Source organism: Sminthopsis crassicaudata, chromosome 1 (assembly GCF_048593235.1).
Source record: "Sminthopsis crassicaudata isolate SCR6 chromosome 1, ASM4859323v1, whole genome shotgun sequence".
Lineage (NCBI taxonomy): Eukaryota > Metazoa > Chordata > Mammalia > Dasyuromorphia > Dasyuridae > Sminthopsis > Sminthopsis crassicaudata.
In genome coordinates, this window is record NC_133617.1 from 706342562 (window position 1) to 706362030 (window position 19469).

At 36.5% G+C, this 19469-nt stretch overlaps 1 long non-coding RNA gene across 1 annotated transcript in view; it reads right to left on the minus strand.

The window, feature by feature from the left end:
• Positions 1-5170: 5170 nt before the first annotated feature.
• LOC141551869 (uncharacterized) overlaps positions 5171-19469 on the minus strand; it is a 14587-nt gene continuing 288 nt past the window's right edge. The window contains exon 2 of the long non-coding RNA XR_012484987.1: positions 5171-9821. This is a non-coding gene — a long non-coding RNA (uncharacterized LOC141551869). The remainder of the gene's footprint in view (positions 9822-19469) is intronic.

Here is a 19469-nt window from a genome sequence, read left to right on the forward strand (position 1 = left end):
TCTCTTGTCTTGGGAACATTCAATTAGGAGGAAAGAAACCTTTATCTTCATTTTGGTTGGGACAGTCAAGTCTCAGGGTCAGAGAATCAGAGTTAACTGCTAATCATGGATGGGCTCCATGATAGACCGGCCCAAGATTTTAAAAAATGGAATTGGTGATTCCCTCCCAAAGATCATAGATTCTTGCATGGTGATGGCAAGTGCTGGCATCCGGAGGCAGCCTAGGGGTAGTGGGTTATTATGGGATTAGCAAATTCAAAATGGAGAAATAGGTTTCCCAGTTGGGATAAAAAAGGCTAATTGAGTCACCCTATTTAGACGGCAAGGAGCGGAGACAGACAGAGATGTGAAAACGACAATGGCAAGACCAAAGGCAAAGGGGTGAAATGGAAGCAGAGGTAGGTTTGAAGATGAGAGACCTGGATTCAAATCCTACCTTTTATGTTTACTAGAAGGGTGACCAGGAGCAAATATTGCTTTTTTTCTCTGGGACCCAATTTCTTCCTTTGTAAAATGAAGGCAGTTGCTCTAGGTATGCCAAAAGTAAGACTCTTCAGACAGATGCAAAGGGCAGGGAAGCAATATTTTGTTATATCTAAATTGCTTTTTAAGTGTGTAGTTGTTCAATTGTGTCTGAGACTCTTTGTGACCTCATTTAGGGTTTTCTCAGCAGAGATACTGGAGCGGTTTGCCATTTCTTTCTGTAGCTCATTTTACAGATTAGGAAACTGAGGCAAACAGGATTAAATGAATTGCTCAGAGCCACACAGCTAGGGAGGATCTGAGATCTGATTTGAACTGAGCAGGATGAATTTTTTTTTACCCCAGTCCTGGCTGGGCCACTTAGCTACCCTAAGTGAGTAGACATGGAAATTTTTCTTTGTTACTGGAATGACTGTTTTTAGAGTCCACTTTTGCTTGCAATTATCTTTTGTAGACCCAGGGTCAGCCCCGGGCCTCTGCTCAGAGAAGGTCCCTATTGGCTTTGATGGCTGTGAGTCAGACAAATGTTTGCTTTTGTTTTCCCAAGCCAAAGCAATGTCCCTCTTGTTGGAAGCTATGTGGATCAGCTTTTCATTATCCATCCCCTTGGGCAGCTGCTTGGATCATGGGCTGGAGTCAGAGCTGTAGCTTGTAATGTTTGTGCCGAAGGCAGCACAAAGCACTCCTGGGACAGGTGGCATGAAACATGACCTCACCTAAACTTCTTACTCCCCATCATGATGTCAGCACTGTGGAGTGAGGCGGGGAAAGGGGAGGCAGCTTAGACTGGGGGAAACCATTAAAAAAAAAGTTAACCAATTCCTTTGCTGTTTGTATTATGCTAAAAGACTGGGATACTTTTAAATCCTCCAAATCTGGGGCAAAGTCTCAGTGACCTAACCCTTAGTATAATTTTGGTCAGAGCTCCCTGATTCTTCACTTATGGAGCTGGGAAGAAGGTAGGGGCCAGTTGGGACCAAAATGAACCTAGGTGGGAGAGACTGGATGGAGCCCAGGGCTTCTAAGGGAAGTTCTTCGATTTGGTCCTGCTATTCCATGGCTTTGGGTCCCTTCATCCCCCTGGGAGGGTCTTCCACTTCATCAGCATCCTTCTCTGAACATGGCACATTGGTATCTGTGCTACTTGGAGCTCTTTGGAGCAAAGGCCACATGTGTTTTATCATGGTCAGCTGACTTTTGGGTTATGTTTTTAATCACCGATCTGAGCTTTTACATGAAGAAGGCAGGAGGCAACAACGCCCAGAGCAGCCAACCTACATCCTGTTGATGGGAGTGAGACACCGGGAGCCACTGGCGGAAGAAAAGACTTGGGGGTGGGTGGGAAGCAGTGGCTCTTGGCAGGTGAGCCTGCCATTAACTAAAATTTGAGGAAGATGACTTCTGTCTCTTACCCTTGAACCTCTTATGCCCACCCACTCCATTTGCTTTTCCTTCCATGTCATTGCTGATGACATCCAGGATGCTCAGCCTCTGTACTTACTTTCTGCTTTATTGCTGAGGGTCCTGTTATCTGATGTACTGGAAATTCAATTCTGGGGGATGACATTTATCCTTTTAGGGAAGCCAGTCCTGCTTTCACATCCACAGAAGATATTAACATAAGAAATGGACATTTCTAGCAAATGTAACTTTAGGTGCTGGTAGGGCAAAAAAGAGGAAGGTTCTTTTAAAGATATTGAATTGGCTGAAGCAAAATCTATCTGGTTTGAAGGAAACAAGGCCTGATACTTGTTTTTATTTTTTTATCCTAATACACTATTATATACCTTTATTTCTCAGTTAGCAATCTTGTTTTACTGTGCTTATAGACCTAAAAGTCAACATGAGAACACTGGAAAGTAGAATTTTGAATAGAAAAGCCTCCTCAGGTAACAGTAATAGCTAATATTTATATAGCCCTTATGTACCGGACATTGTGCTAAGCCCTTTATGATTATTATTTCATTTGATCCATAAATTAGCTGCATTTTACAAATGAGGAAATGGAGGCAAACAGTCATTAAATGACTTGCTCAGAGTCACACAGAATTTTCTAATTTTCTAAAACTGGATTTGAAGTCTTCCTATTACCTGGCACTTTATCCACTGCCTCCCCCAGCTACCCCAGGGCAAATCATAGCAATCAATCAATCACTAAGTGTAACACACTCTGGGCTGCTTCCCCAGTTTGCACTTACATTTGTAGTTTAGTCCTTAGAGGTGGAGTTGCTATCCCAAGGTTGATCCTTTGGGTGGCTGCTTCTACTCCTTCGTACTCACTGCCATACTTCCCAAGTGCCCTTTGGGGCCTAAGAAAGCACCTCAATTTGGGGCTATTTCTCACCGGAGGTCAGATATTTCCCTTTACCCATTGCCTGCATCTGGCTTGATTATTCTGTTGGAAGCTCAACTTTACCCACATCAGATAATTATTTTTGGCTCTTATCAAGAGACTTTGCTTTTAGACCCTTATTTATTATCATCTTAAAAAACAAATTTTCTCTTTTCTTCTTTCTTACTGTGGAAGTTTAACGTTCTTAAAAAAAACAAACCACATCACCACATTCTTTATTGCTACCTTTTGGATTTTTCATCAAAATAATTTCCCAATATTCCACTCCAAACATTCCATTGTAACAAAGAAAAACAGTTAAACAAAACTGTCTGACAAAGCATCCTCATCTGATAGCATATGCAACATTCCTCATCTGTTTACTGAGCGCAGGAATGTGTATTTCATCCTCTTTTTCACATGGCCAAGACTGCTCTTTGCAACAGTTTTAGTGAACTGCTTTTCAGTGTTGTTTGTAGTTTAATTATTAGACTATATATATAACGTTCTCCAGGTTGTTTTTCCTTCCTTTTCATCACTTTGAATGTCTTCCCTTATTTCTCTGAATCTTTTATTATGACATAGTAATATTCCCATTATTATAGTCACATATTATAATTGATTCAATCATTCTCCAGCCAATAGATATCTACTCTCTTCCAGTTTTTTTTTTTTGCTATCACAAAAATATTTTGTTATATATGGAACCTTTTTTTTCTGTCTTTGACATCTTTGGAGGTAAATGCCTCCAAATGGATCAAAGATCCAAAATTGGATCATTGGATCAAAGAAGATAAAGAATTCAGTGGCTTTTCTTGCATTTTTCCAAACTATTTTTTTCAGAATGATTGTAATCAATGTATAGCTTCACCAACAATGTATTCATGTATTCAACTTCCCCAGATTTTTTTTTTCTTCAGGGATCCGGGGTGTCATCAGTAAATGAGATGGTGATATTCTAGAGGCTTAAGAAACCATGACCTCTCATTTTAAGAGAAAGTATTGTCATGCTTTAGTACTTCGGAATGATGCAGATGTGCACAGCCCCACACAATGAAAGAAGAACATGAGACAGAGTATCTGTTCTAAATTATCTTTTTGCTTAACCAGAGCCCAAGAGAGCTTCTGAGACTCTTAACTTGCAAAACATATGCATACATAGATTATTCAGTTCTATGCTGATTTCATTTCTTAAAAGAAATTGGGTCCAAATAACATTTTAATGAAATTCAGCCTCTTGACCTGACACTGACTTAGTTCCCCCATTCTTGCTCCTTCCCACAATAAATAAGGAGTAAAAAAAAAAGTGATCCGTGTGGATTTATAAGGTTGAACCACTTCCCCATTCCATAAAGTCCAAAAGGCTGTATAGGAAACAGCTGCAGTATTTACTATGGGGCTTACGAAGACCTCATTACTTGTTCTACCTTATTATAAAGGTTATTCAGCTCAAAATGGAGTTGTTAAGATCATAATTTATTTCCCTTTTCTGGCTCTAGGTTCTTCAGATGAATGCCTGGGTGAAAATTGCAACAAGTACTGCAGTTATTATTGCTGGAGGCATTCTGCCAGCGTCTTTAGTCATTAAGCAAAAGCTGAGAGGTAGTTTTTGTTGATTGAGTTTATTACGAGATGAGTATAAATTGGGGTCATACCCTCTATTATGGAACACACAGGCATTCTGGGTTAGCAGTGGACCCCAAGTATCAATGAGCCTCCCAGTCCATAAGTTTGGTGACCAACCTAAGTGATGATCTCAGGCAGGATCTACTGGGATGCCCTCGTCTGTCCTACTCTGAGGTTCTCCTAGAGACTCTGATTTGATGAAAAGTTTTAAAAGTTTTAATTTTTCCAGCATAGTTATTCCATCATATTCTTCTTTCTACCTATCCTACTCTAGTCTTCCCTTGTAACAAAGAACATTTAAACAAAAGTAACACATTACTTATGTGTGACAGTAAATGCAACATTCCCCACCCACAATCCCCTATTTCCACAAGAAAGGGATGATTTATATTTACTCATGTCTGCTCCAGGGCCAAGATTGATCATTATAATTACATCGTGCTCAGGTTATTTTGGTTTTCTTTTAATTCATTTCTTTTTGTTTTCTTTTCTTTTCATTCATTTCTTCTAATTTCCTTTTCATTTTCTTTTAATTTTTTTCATTTTTAGTCTTCATTTTACTTTTTTTTACTTTTTTTCTTTTCTTTTTATGCATCTTCTGGTAGAAATGTACATTTTTTTCTGGTTTTACTATTTCAGTTAACATGTTATAAAAGTTTTCATAAGTTTCTCTGGATTCATTCTTTATCCTTATATTTTCTTAGAATAATTTACTTGCCTATAGACAAATTATAGAATAATTTACTTGCCTATAGACAGACAAATGAACCTTCAACCAGGCTCTACTAATGGCTACAGAATACTGGACAGATATGACTTGGAGTCAAGGAGAGAAATGGCTAAAAAAACCATATTTCTGACATTTACTATGTGATCATGGGCAAGTTATTTCTTGAAGTCTCAGTTGCCCCATGTATAAATGGTTATAATAGTACCTCACAGGGCCATTGTCAAGATCTAATGAAATGTTTACATAAACATCACAAACTTTAAACTGTTATATAATCTATGATTATTATTATTATTATTATTAATTATTGAGTTGTTACCCAAAGGGCAATGAGGAAACTCATGGTGGGCACAAGGAGGCCACAATGAATTCTTAATCAAGAATTGTATGAGAGGGGTAGATAGGAGGTACAGTGGATAGAGCACCAGCCCTGAAGTCAGGAGGGTTTGAGTTCAAATTTGACCTCAGACACTTAACACTTCCTGGCTGTGTAACCCTGGGCAAGTCACTTAACCACAATTGCCTCAGAGAAAAAAAAGAATTGTAAGAAAGAGGCAGTGTAAAGAATGTAGAGATGTACAATTTGAAAAGAAGATGGGCCCACATTGTTGGTGGAGTTTTGAACTGATCCAACCATTCTGGAGAGCAATTTGGAACTATATCCAAAGAGCTATCAAACTGTGAATACTCTTTGATCCAGCCGTGTCTCTTCTGGATTTGTGTCTCAAAGAGATAATAAAAAAGGGGAAAGATTCCTATGTGCGCAGTCCTTTTTGTAGTGACAAGGAACTAGAAATTGAATGGATGCCCATCAGTTAGGGAATGGCTGAATAAGTTATGGTATATGAAGGCAATGAAATATTATTGTTCATAAGAAATGATCACTTAGAGGAGTTCAGAAAGGCCTGGAGAGACTTACATGAACTGATGCTGAGTGAAGTGAGCAAAACCAAGAGAACAACAAAACCAACTGAAATAAGATTAAAAGGGAAGAACAAAGATAGGGAAAAAAACCCTCTTATTGCTACTGTTTTTTAAAAATTATACCTTTTTATTGATAAAACATATGCATGGGTAATTTTTCAACATTGACTCTTGCAAAAACTTTTGTTTCAACTTTTCCCTTCCTTCCCTCCACCTCCTCCCCTAGATGGCAGGTAGTCCCATACATATTAAATATGTTAAAGCATATGCTTAATACAATATATGTATACATATTTATACAGTTATCTTGCTGCAAAAGAAAAATTGGATTATGTGATGATCAACTGTGATGAACTTGGCTCTTTTCAATAATTAGGTGATTCAAGTAAATTCCAATAGACTTGTGATGGAGAGAGACATCCGTATTCACAGAGAGAACTACGGAGACTGAATAAATAAATAAACTGGATAAAATACCTGGATAAAAACATAGTATTTCCACCGTTTTTGTTGTTATTATTTGTTTTTTCTTTTGTTTGTTTTTTTCCCCTTTGGATCTGATTTTTCTCATGCAGCAAGATAAATAAAGAAATATGTTTAGAGAATTGCCCATGTTTATAAACTCTATTGGATTATTTGGCATCTAGGGTCGGGGGGAGGAGGAAAGGGAAGGAGAAAAATTTGGAACACAAGGTTTTGCCAAGGGTGAATGTTGAAAATTATTTTTGCATGTATTTTAAAAAATAAAAAGCTACTATTTTTATTTAAAAATATTTTAAAAATTAATTAACCACATAAAAGAAAAGAAAAGAAAACAAGATGGGCAAGTCATGTAGTGAGAATGTTTGATCACCAATAGAAAGACTATGTTCTTCAGTGGTGTACACAAAAGTCAAAAGAAATGGAGAAAGACCCCCAGCTCCTATGGAGAAGTTCTAGGACAATATTGATTTAGATTCACATGAGATAAAAGAATATGGCTGGTTGTGAACTGTATAGTTGGAGGAAGTACCTACATGGGCAACATCATAGATATGTCAAAACGTATTAAAACATATTTATTATTTTTATGGATGTCCATATTCATGAAATATGGGCACTCCCCTCTCCATGCTATAATTGACTCTATCAGTCCCAAACAGCATACACAAAGGTGGATTTGGGGTAAAGAAGAAGAGATTCCCAGTGGCAGGTTTAACCATCAAAATGCTTATGTATGGCTGCAACTCATTCTGGGGTAATCCTGATGTGTGTGTATAAGGGGTTGCTGTTGCTATTCAGTAATTTTAATCATACTTAACTTTTCATGACCCCTTTAGTATTTTCTTGACAAAAGTATTGGAGTGGAATATTTGTCATTCCTTCTCCAATTCATTCTCTGAGAGCAAAGGATGAACAACCAATCAACCAACCAACAGATGAGCAAATAAGGCCATAGAAGTGAAGACATTTGCTCAAAGTCACACAAATAGTAAACAAATGGGGTCCTGTAATTCCAGATTTGGCACTTTCACTATAATGGATCCCTCCCTCAATCATTTATACATATTATTCTCATATTGGTATTCTACTCTTGCAGGAGAAGAAAGTCCTCACTCTTGCTTATAATATTCTCATCAGACCATTCCATTTACTTCCTCATTCATATTTACTTCCTCATTCATATTTACTTCCTCATTCCTCCCTATATGTAATCTTTCTGTCCCCCACTACATCCATTTTATAAAATGCTACTATGATGTTTAACCTTGAATTTAACTAGTTTATCTTTCTTCTTCAAGGATTTCATAAAAATTGTCCTCTCCTGAGTCAGTGATTTTTTGTTATTTCCTTTTGACTTTGTCTTATCTCTCAACATTGGCTTATTGCACATTACATATTGCAAATATTCATTTTTCTATTGATTTATCATATTTAGCGACTTTTCTAAACTTTGATGCCATTTATTCTGTATCTGGCTTGTATTGGTTGGTATATTTTTTACAAGGAAGTACAAATACAAGATTTGAAATCCAAAGACCTTATTGGATACGTATTATTTGTTTGATCAGAGGCCAGTTCTTGCAAGTCTGAGGATCTTGGTTTCTTAATCTATAAAGTGGTCCATCAATTTATAAAGGTCCTTAAAGGACACTTAAGTTTCCTCCCAGTAATAATTCCATTGTGCTCCTATATACCAGGCCTTTGGTTTCATCAGTGTAATGGGATCCCAGTAAGGAAGCTTTCTCAATACATATTGGGGTCTGCTATGATTTTATAATTTTGGAGAGTTTTTTAGGGGCAATAAGAAGTTAGAATCAGAAGGAACTTGAATCCTGGTCTTTCTGATTTGAAGAATAGGAATCTTTCTATTATACTATTTTAACTTTCATAACATTCATTAAATTATTTAATTTACTATAAAATTATACTACAACACATTTGAAACTTGTGGAAAGAATTAACTCTTAAAGCTAAAAGAGTCCTTAGAGAGAAACTGGTTCTATTCTCTTATTTCAAAAATGAATAAATATAAAAGCAAAATGATTTGTCCATGGACACCCAATGATAGAGCCAGGACATGAATCTATGTCTCAATTCAATTTAATAAGGAAACATTAAGCATTCACTATGCATTGTGCTAGGAGAGGGTTCTGGAAACAAAAACGAAAAATTACATTTTACTGGGGGTGGTCAGTGGAAAAGGATATGACACGTGCATGTAATGTGAAAGTAAGTGCAAAGTAACTTCAAGAGGAAGAGAGGGGCCTTAGAAAAGTTCTTATTGGGAAAGGCTCCTGAGCTGTGCTTTGAAGGAAGCAGGGGTACCTATAAAATAGAGGTGAGGAAGGAGAGCCTTCTAGACAGAGAGCAACATCTATAAACAAACAAACAAAACCATGGAGGCAAGGGATTGAATGTTGAATGTGAGGATTGGGTAGCAAACCAGTTTGACTGGAATAAAGAGTATGTGAAGGGAGAAATACAGAAATAGCAATGGAAAATTAAGCAGAAGCCAGGTGGAGGAGGGCTACAAGTGTCTGGGAATTTTGTTTTCTGTCTTCCAGGACAGTGCTTCTCCATAGCATACTGAATCTGTAAGTAGTTAAAGTACCTGACATTATCAGGCAATTGATAAATGCTTGGTCTCTTCTATCTTTAGCCTTTTTTTTTTTTTAAATCAGGTAATCAAGGGCAAGTAACATGCACAGGGTCACACAGTTAATAAGTGTCAAATGTCTGAGCCTGAATTTGAATTTTGAATTTGATCTCAGGTCCTCCTGACTCCAGGGCTCCTTAAGAAAGGGGTACATTGAAAGGCAGAGCCAAGATGGCAGAGGAAAGAATGAATTCTCCCAAATTTCCCTTCAAACAACTTTAAAAATGCCTCAAAACAAATACTGGAGTAGCAGATCCCATATAAAGATGGGCTGAAATAAATTTCCAGCTCAATACAATTTAGAAGATCAGCAAGCAAGTACTGTTAGGTAAGAGTAGCACACAGTCATAGGCAGGCTACACCAACACACCCTGAACCCCAACAAACCAGCAGCAGGCCTTGAGGATGACTGAATCAGAAGTGGCTTCCAAAGCTCTCAGCCCATAGATGGTAAAAGGGTCAGATAACTGGTCACAAGAAGATTACAGGGATCCCTTTACTGATACTGGGTATAGGATTCTATTGCTCTGTCCATCCTTAGATCTGAATTGCAGTCCTGGGTCATAATCCCAAGGTGAGGAAGAGCACTAAAACAGGAATGATAAAGAAAACATTAGCATGATTTCTAAGAAAGGATAATATGCAAATTTGTGAAGCATTCTATTTTTAAATTTTACCTACTTCTCAATGTTATTGTACAGATCAAATGAAATAATATTTGAAAATCACCTGACACACAAGAGAAGCTTAATAAATACTTGTTTTATTCCTTCCCAGTATCTCCATGTTAAGGGGGTAAAACAGAATTGGTCAAATGGAAAAAAATATACAAAGATTCAATGATGAAAAGAACTTCTTAAAAAATAGAATTGGCCAAATGAAAAAGGAAATACAAACTCATTGAAGAAAATAATTTCCTAAAATTAGAATTGGGCAGTTGGAAGCTAATGATTCCGTGAGACATCAAGAAACAATAAAACTTAATCAAAATAATGAAGAAAACAGAACATCGAGCTATCTTTTGTCATGACTTATCTCAACTAGATGTAATTAATACATGTCTATGAGAATCCTAATGTAAAATACTCTCTTTTGTCAGGCTCTTGAATTATAATTATGCTAATTGGTAACTGAATGAGTTTGTTTTGTTTACTGTTCATTATTTTTTAAACCTATGGAATTATATTTTCTTCAATAAGAGCTCTTTGTCATGAATTATGGGTTCAATCTAATTTTAACCATTAAAAAAACATTTAAGGATAATAGCATAGAATATAAGCATGCAACAAAGGACACAGGATCTTAAGATCATAGACTTAGAGATGTAAGAGACTTTAGATTCCACAACTTCCCTTCTCCTCCATTTTACAGGGGAAGAAACTAAGCCAATAGGTTGAAGTGGTTTGCCCAGGATTACATATGTATTGAGTGGCAGGGTGATGATTTGAATGCTGGGCTTGGTATTTTGAATTCAGGGTTGTTTCTACAGCTATTATGGAAAGCTGTAGCCTTTATGTTTATTCTTCCATCTGCTACTTACTAAAGCGTCCTTTCACTGCTCAGTGACTAACTCTGCCCTTTAGTTTCTCCTCCTTTCAAAAGGCAAATAGCCTTGGAGTCAGGAGGACCTGAGATCAAATTCCGGCTCAGACATTTGACACTTATTAACTGCGTGACCCTGTGCATGTCACTTACCTCTGATTACCTGATTTTTAAAAAAAAGGCTAAAAAAAAAAGTATAAATAGGAAGAAAAGGCAAGCATTTAATGGTAGCATTAATTATTCCACTTACATTGGAGGAAAGGTTCATGACTTTATCAACATGAGGAACTTCCGGTGGAGGAAACTACCAATGCAGAATTGATCAAAGCCATAAAAATTAAATGCGTCATCCAGTAAGTTTAGAGGTAGCAATTAAACCCAGCTTTTTCTGAACCTAAGTGCAATTACTATATTTTATTTTCCTATACTGTTTCTAGTTCTACTGCCAATTGTTGGCATCATATTAATAATAAGAGATGTTACTAATATCTGATATTTATATTCTTTATACTTTTCAAAGTGACTTTATATATGGCATTTTATTTGATCCTCACAGTAAATCTGAGTCAAGGATGGCCAGTTATTATTAGAATTATAAACTCTATTTTATAATTTAACATTAAAATTTTTTTTCTCTCTTTCACTCCCATTCCTCTCCATCTAGGAAAAAAATAAACAAACCATTCCCTTAAAATACATTTCATCTACATAGTTCAACAAAACATATGTCCACATTAGCTATGTCCAAAAATGCATGTTTCTCTCTAGAGTTTAAGTTCAACATCTTTCTGTCAGGAGGTAAATGGTTTGTTTAATCTTCATTTCTCTGGACTTGTGGTTTATTATCACAGCAATCAGAGTACCAAATGTTTTTCAAAGTTGTTTTTCTCTATAATGTTATCATTGTATAATTTTTCTAATACTGCTCACTTTTCTGCACATCAATTCATCTTCCCAGTTTTCTTAGAAGTTGTTCATTTCATCATTTCTTTATGGCACAATGACATTCCATTAAATTCATAGACTATAATTTGTTTAGCTATTTCTTAATGAAAGAAGAAACCCTTAGTTTCCAATTTTTGGTTACCATGAAATGACTTGCTATAAATATTTTTGAGTATATAGATTTTTTCATTCTGTATTTTCTTTCTAAGGCTTTTTAAGCCTAGTAGTAGTTGGGCTAAGTCAGAGAGTATTTCCAGCTTCCAGATAGAATTCTAAACTCCTTTCTAGTTTAACTAAATCAATTGACAACTCCACTAATAATGAACTAATGTCTGTTTCCCCATGGTTTTTCCAACATTTATCATTTTCTTTTTCTTTTATCTTTGCCACTCTAATAATTGTGAGATGAAACCCCAGAATTGCTATAATTATCTATTCTCTAAGTATGAGTGATTTATTCTTTTATATGATTTTTTGATAGCTTGGATTTCTTCCTTTGAAATCTGCATGTCTTCTTATTTTATATTTAATTTTAAATAAACAAATATTTAAAAAAAGAAAATTTCATGTCTTTGACTAGTAATTTACTTGCAAGGGAATGGATCTTAGTTTTATCAGTTTGAATCAGGTCTTTATACAGCGTGGAAATGAGCTCTTTATCAGAGAAATATGCTACAAAGATTCCCCCCCCCCATCTATCTCCTTCCCTTTTATTTTTATTACATTAGATTTGTTTGTGCAAAACCTAAAATTTTCTAAGATCAAAACTGTCCGTTTTATCTTGTGTGATCTTCTCAATCATTTCTTTAGTCATGAATTCTTTTCCCAGCCATAGATTCAAAAGGTAATTTCTTCCTTTTCCCTCTAATTTGTTTAGAGTGTGATTTTTGATACTAGGTCATATCCATTTGGAGTTTATCTGGATGTTTGGTGTGAATTGTGAGTCTAAAACTAATTCCTGCCAAACTGCTGTTCATTTTTCCCAACAATTTTTATCAAATACTGAGTCCTTTTCCCACTAACTGGGGTCTTTGGGTTTATCAAATGCTATGCTACTGTATTTGTTTACTTTTGTGTATTGTGTACCTAATCTGTTTAACTGATCAAACCCTCTCTAAAAAAAATCATTTTATGTATGGGATTACCTGCCATGGGGGGGGGGGAGGGAGTGGAGGGAGGGAGGGGATAATTTGGAAAAATGAATAAAAAAAAAAGAATAAATGACAATAACCAACTAAAAAAATCATTTTATTGATTACTATTTCATAATATAGTTTGGGTCTTGGTACTGATAAAGCCCCTTCCTTTTTAGCCCCTTTTTATCATTATTTTTGAAATTCTTGACCTTTTGTTTCTCCACAAAAATTTTGTCTTCATTTTTTCTAGTTATGTGGGGAGTTTAATTGGTATAGCACCTAAGCAAATTAATTTAGAAAAGGTATCATTTTTATTATTTTGGTCTGATCTACCCATAAACAGTTAGTCTCTCTAATGATTTATGCCTCTCTTTATTTCTGAAATGTTTTATACTTAGATACGCATAGTCTCTGAAGAATTATAAACTTTAGAAACAGAAAGCCTCAATGGTCCATTTTAATCCAAAAATAAATATAGGGATCAAAGAGTATGTAATAGTTTCCTTTTTTGAGTTTTCCCTGTGTGTTTTTAATAACTACACATCATTGAGGCACAAAAAGACCTAGGAGTAACCAACCAGGTTAATAGGGTCAAGTCTAAAAACCTAAAAAAAAACTCAGAAGGCATGGCTGAAGGAATATAAATTTATATTTGCATGACCCAAGTAACACTTTCTCCATAAAATCTTTCCCAATCTTCTCCTGTAGAAAGTGTTTTGGGTTGTTTTTTTTCCTATGAAGAAATTACTTGTGGTGTAGTGTACAACAAATTGGCTTCAGCTCTCTGAAATCAGGGCTTTACTTTCCCTTCTGGCACCTATTTGCTTCCAAGGATGAGAAGGTACTGAGCTGCATAGTGTTTCCCAGTCTAGTTCAATGAAATCACAGTTCAAATGCCTTATTCATTCATTCATTCATTCATTCATTCATTCATTAATTTACTTACTTACTTACTTATCCATTCATCCATCCATCCATCCATCCATCCATCCATCCATCCATCCATCCATCCATCTATCCATCCATCCATCCATCCATCCATCCATCCATCCATCCATCCATCCATCTATCCATCTATCTATCCATCTATCCATCTATCCATCTGTTTTGCCTGTAACTTCACTGAAACTCTCATTGTATCAACTCCCTTCACTGCCAACAGTAAGATCTTAGATTCCCTTATTATCCCTGAGAGATGAATGACTTGGCCATGATTATGTAGCTGGTAGGCCTCAAATGCAGTATTTGAACCCAGATTTCCTTGATTTGACTAGTATTCTATTCAATATACCACACTGTCTCTCATGTTTGACTTACTCATTTCTTCTTAATTTTATTTTTATTTTTAGACCCAAATTCTTTCTTTCCTTTCAGTCCTTCTCTCATCCATTGAGAAGGCAGAAATATGATACTCATTATACATAAGAAATCATGCAAAACATATTTCCTCATTGGTTTTGTTTGGGGGGATAAGGAGAGAAACAATGAAAATAAAGATAGGGGAAAAACTGTGCTTTAATCAACATTCCATCAGTTCTTTATCTAGAGGTGGATTTTTTGTTCTTTAAAAAAATTTTTTTTAAGGAATAGATGGATAGCTAAATTGCACAATGGATAGAGCACTGACTCTGTTTTCAGGAGGACTGTTCAAATTCAGCTTCAGATAATTGACACTAGCTGTGTTATCCTGAGCAAGTCACTTAACCCCAATTGCCTGGGAGGAAAAAATAGAAAGAATAGACTTGTGATTTCATTGGCATGGGCTACTCCTAATGAAAGAACTTTTGTTACCAGATTGCAATATAAAATCTCAGAAAATTGTCTGAGGTCCTGAGAAGTTGAATAATTTGTCTAGAGTCACATTGCTAGTATATATTTGAACCTAGGTCATCCTCCCTCTGAGGTTAGCTCTTTCTATACTTTACTGCCTCTCACATAGTAAGAACTTAATAAAATTTTGCTGAATAAAGCAATGGATGAATGAATGAATGAAAAGTACATTTTATTTTTTTACAAAGCATCTAACTTCTTTTTAAAAAATATTTTTTCCCAGTACGCAGCAGAGAACAAAAGAACAACCTACAAGGACACAAAGAAAAGATGGATCTTCAGAATATAATTTCTTCTACTATTATATATCCTTTCTTGAATTGGTAATTTATTATTATATATATTTTGAATGTTCTTTGATGTTCTGCTGGGCCCATGACAATGTTTTGTTTTGTTTTCCTTTTCTTCCCCATTCTGTTATTTTTAAGTAAACAGAAAAAAAAAACAAGAAAAAAGAAAGACAAGTGGGGAGATTCTTGCAATATTACAGATTAGAGATGATATGATAGATAGGTAGAATTTATTAAGCACTTATTATGTGCCAGGTACTATGCTATGAAATACAAATACAAACAAAAAAAGATGTTCTCTAAAATATATTTTCCAGTTACTTATAAAAAACAATTTTTAACATTTGTTTTTAAAAATTTTAAGTACCAAATTCTCTCCATTTATTCGCTCCTCCTTCATTGATAAGACAAGCAATTTGATGTGTTTATCAACATGCATTTCCGTGTTAGTCACTATCTAACTTCTTCCATCAGCATCCAGAGCAGGTCATGGTCCCCTTTGGAAATCTGAACGTGAAGCCTAAGGATCTCTTCTCAAAATTATGTTTTTAAATGCATAAAACAAAACATAGAAAACTACAAAGGAAACCAATTATGTCAAAATACAGTTATCAAAATTTTTTCTTTAAAGATCATAGACCTCAGATTTGCAGTCAACTTTGCCATTGTTTGAAGGTTATACCTCAGGCAGAGGGAAAGAATGGCATTAGAGTATGTGTCTAGCTGGGGAGAAATGTGCTATATTGTGAGGCAGTGAGCTCCCCATAACTGGACTCAATGATCCTTTAACAGGGATGTGATGGAAGACATTCATGTTTCAGGTGCAAATTGGTCTAGATGACCTCTGAGTTTGCTTATAATTCCAAGATTCTTTGAAATATCTTCCCTCCACCCCCCAAATGAAAGAAAAGTCAGAAGGAGCTCACTTTTTTCATTTGAAATTGAATATATCTGGCTAGGAGCATCCTAAGGATGACATGGATCATAGACTGAGAGTTGGGGGAGATTAGCTGTCATCAAGTCGAACCTCTTCATCTCACAGATAAGGAAACTGAAACAGGTTATGTGACTTGCCTAGGGTCACAAAGCTAATAAATGTTTGAGGGAGTATTTGAACCTGCTCTTCTGATTCTATAACCAAAGATCTTTGCATAGTTGGGAAACCTAGATTGACCTCTATCTTGCCTTGGGACCCAAGGTAAATTATACTGTTTGAACTTCATCCTGCCAGCCCTCTTCTCAACTCCTTCCTCAAAATCACAACAAAAGACACTGATCAGTGAACAAGAGCCTACAAATCAGAGGCCAACTTCAAAAGGGAGGAAAAGTAGCCAAAGGGGAGATGTCACAAGAGAATCACATGCAGCCAGGGAGGACGTGGGAATGATAAGGGGGAGGCAGACTTAGTTGCCAGGCAGCCAGTCCAGCCCACATTGCCTTGGTGACAAAGCAAGAGGGGGCGGAGGGGCTGCCAGTATAATAATAACTGATGTTTATTTGTACAGTGCCTTAGCAATTACAAAGCATCTTAATTCATACTCTCACGAGTCTGCTGAGGTAGGGAGAATGAGAATTATCATTCCCATTTTACAGATTAGGAAACAGAGGCTCAAAGTGTTCTGCTTAAGCTTGTACACCTAGCAAATGATATCTTTCTTACTCCAGGTCTAAGGAACTAAGATTCTTCCCACTATTTGCAGGATTTACCTGAGTCCCAGGGTTTTTTGTTTTGTTTTGAAGCACCAGCTGATGGTGAAACCATTTCCTTCTTTTCATCTAAGAATATAGTTAGAGGTAGAAGAGACCTCAATGCCCAGCTAGTCCAATTCCCTCATTTTATACTTGAAGAAATAGTGTTGAAGTGACTTGTCCAAGGTGACATGGCTAGGAAGTGACAGTAAGGATTTGAACCCAGGATCTCTGACTCCAAACCCAATCTCTGACTTTTTCTAAAGCATCCTCTTGCCTTCTCCTTTTTATTCTTTTATCTTCTCTTCTTAATCTTAATCCACCTGTTTTTAACTCCAGGAACTCATACTGCTCATGTTACCAGGCTGTCAAAGGATCCCAGAGGTCTAGAAAATTATTCCGACTCGTATTTCTTTAGGTCTAGTTCTGTGCGCTGTCTTTATTCCTGATTTTTTTTTTTTTTTATGTCTCTGTGGCACACTGGCTAAGTATGGAGGCATCCCAGGAACACACACTCAAGGTTAATTTTTCAACATGAATCTGTGTTTAAAGTAGGGATGGCCAACTCTTGAGTGTATCTGCCACCAAGGACATTTTTCTTGTTTGCCATTGTGAGACAGCACTTGCTGGCTTTATGTTCAGAAGACCTGGGTTCCAATGCGCATTGTGCCACTTGCTGATATAATGGGAGTAAGTAGGTGATATGTGGGTATTCAAGGTTACTTTTGGTTAACCATGTGGGCTCTGGCTCAGCAGTGAAGGTCTTTGTGCTTTGAGATGATGAAGCCATTCTCTTATTGGGCATTAAGCTGGGAAGAGAGGCAACTGAGTGGTACAGTGGATAAATGAATGAACTTGGAATCTGTAAGATCTGACTTAAAAATGTGGTCTCAGACCCTTATTAGTTATGTGACTTCACCTCTTTCTACCTCAGTTTCTTTATCTGTAAAATGGGAGTAACAATAGCACCAACCTCCCAGGGTTGTTGTGAGGATCAAATAAGATAATATTTGTAATCGAAATGCCTGAAACATGGTTGGTGCTACATAAATGCTAGTTATTATTATTACTGTTGTTGAGGTTTTTTTTTTAATTAAAAGCATTTGATTGATTAGACTTGACAATGTGAAACTTCTCTCGTTCCCTTCTTTTCTCTAGAATATATGGTATGGAATTCTCTCTGGGACTTTTGGGGCTCCCTTGGGACTTTCTCCCTTTGAGGGAGGGAGGAGAGAGTATCTCCTTCAGTTGATAGCCATGTTATCATGCTGAGGAATTGTCCAGGTGAGCCTGAGCAATGGATCCTTTACCTATTTTTTCAGCTTGTGCTTCTTTCCCTGAGAAAAAGTGACATAAAAGCAGCCCTGAAACAGATTTTTCTACCCTTGGAGGCAACCTTCAGAATCTGAAAGACAGAATTCTTCCATCCCTTGTTCTGAGTTGACTTGCAGCAGGAATAAGTTTCTGTAGCTATGCTTTTCTCAGAAAAGATGGATGAGCCCAAGGCCTTGTCTTTCTGACCAGAAGACATATATCTTGATGTCTTGATATTTGAACAGAGTCAAGATGAAGGTGAAATGCTTAGTAGTTAATATTCTAAGTATCAATCTCTTAGGAAAGTACTGCTTAAAGGAAGTTATGGGTTATGCTTTAAATCTTTGTTTATGCTTTTTATGTTTATGATTAAATCTTCTTTATGATTTTTTTGGTGTTTTTTTTTTTTTTGTGTTGTTTTGTTTTGTTTAGCATTTCTCCTACATGTAGGAAATAAATACTGTCCTATACTTGATATACATTGTACAGTGAATACCCTTCTACTCACTTTTGGAAAACATTAAACAGAAGCCATATTTATTTGATTTCCTCCTAGGTTTTAGGATTGGGGTGGGGAAATATTTGAAGAGCCAGAGACAATGAAAAAAAAGAATCTGATCCCTCTCTTTAGAAGAGAGTCTCTTCCAGAATTGAATAATAATAACTTTTATATAGCGCTTTAATGTTTCTGAAGGGCATATATATATATATATATATATATATATATATATATATATATATATATATATATATATATATATATCATTTGATCCTCACAACCAACTTCTGAGGTAGATGCTATTCTTATTCCCATTTTAAAGATGAAGAAACTGAGTTTGAGAGAAGCTGTGACATTAAGTGTCTGCGGGAGGATTTAAACTCAGATCTCAAACCCCATCCTTTCTGCACCTTCTGCTCTGCTTTGACAAATCTTTTACCATCATTTGCTAGGCTGTCTCTGCTTCTGAAAGAGGTTCAAGTCAACTGCTTCCTTCACTCTCCTACCTAGTCACCTAACTGCCTCAGTCTGTTCATGAGCCCAGAGCTGGAGAACTCTTAGAGGGAAACCCTTGTCCCCCAGGGCACAGTGGGTATGTTGTTACAAGGGCTGGAGAACTTTGTGACTCTCTTCATCTCTCTAAATCTCAGTTTTCTCATTTATAACATGGGGCTAAGGATTTCCCTGGGTTCAACCCTTGGTCAGACACTAGCTGTGTCACTCCGGGGCAAGTTCTGACCCACTCCCAGCCTCAGTTTACTCATCTGTGCAATGCAGAGATGGGTTCTATGACTAGCTCTAAATCTCCTACTGAATTAGGTAGACACGACCAAGGACGGCAGAATCACTTTTATTTTTCACACAGCGTTTATATCTAATATATGTTGTTTACATGGCATTTTCCAATGTACAAGTCGCTTTCCTTGCAGTCATCTCCCAACAATTCCGGGAGGGACGCAGCACGGGTTTACCCGCACTCCGCAGCGGGGA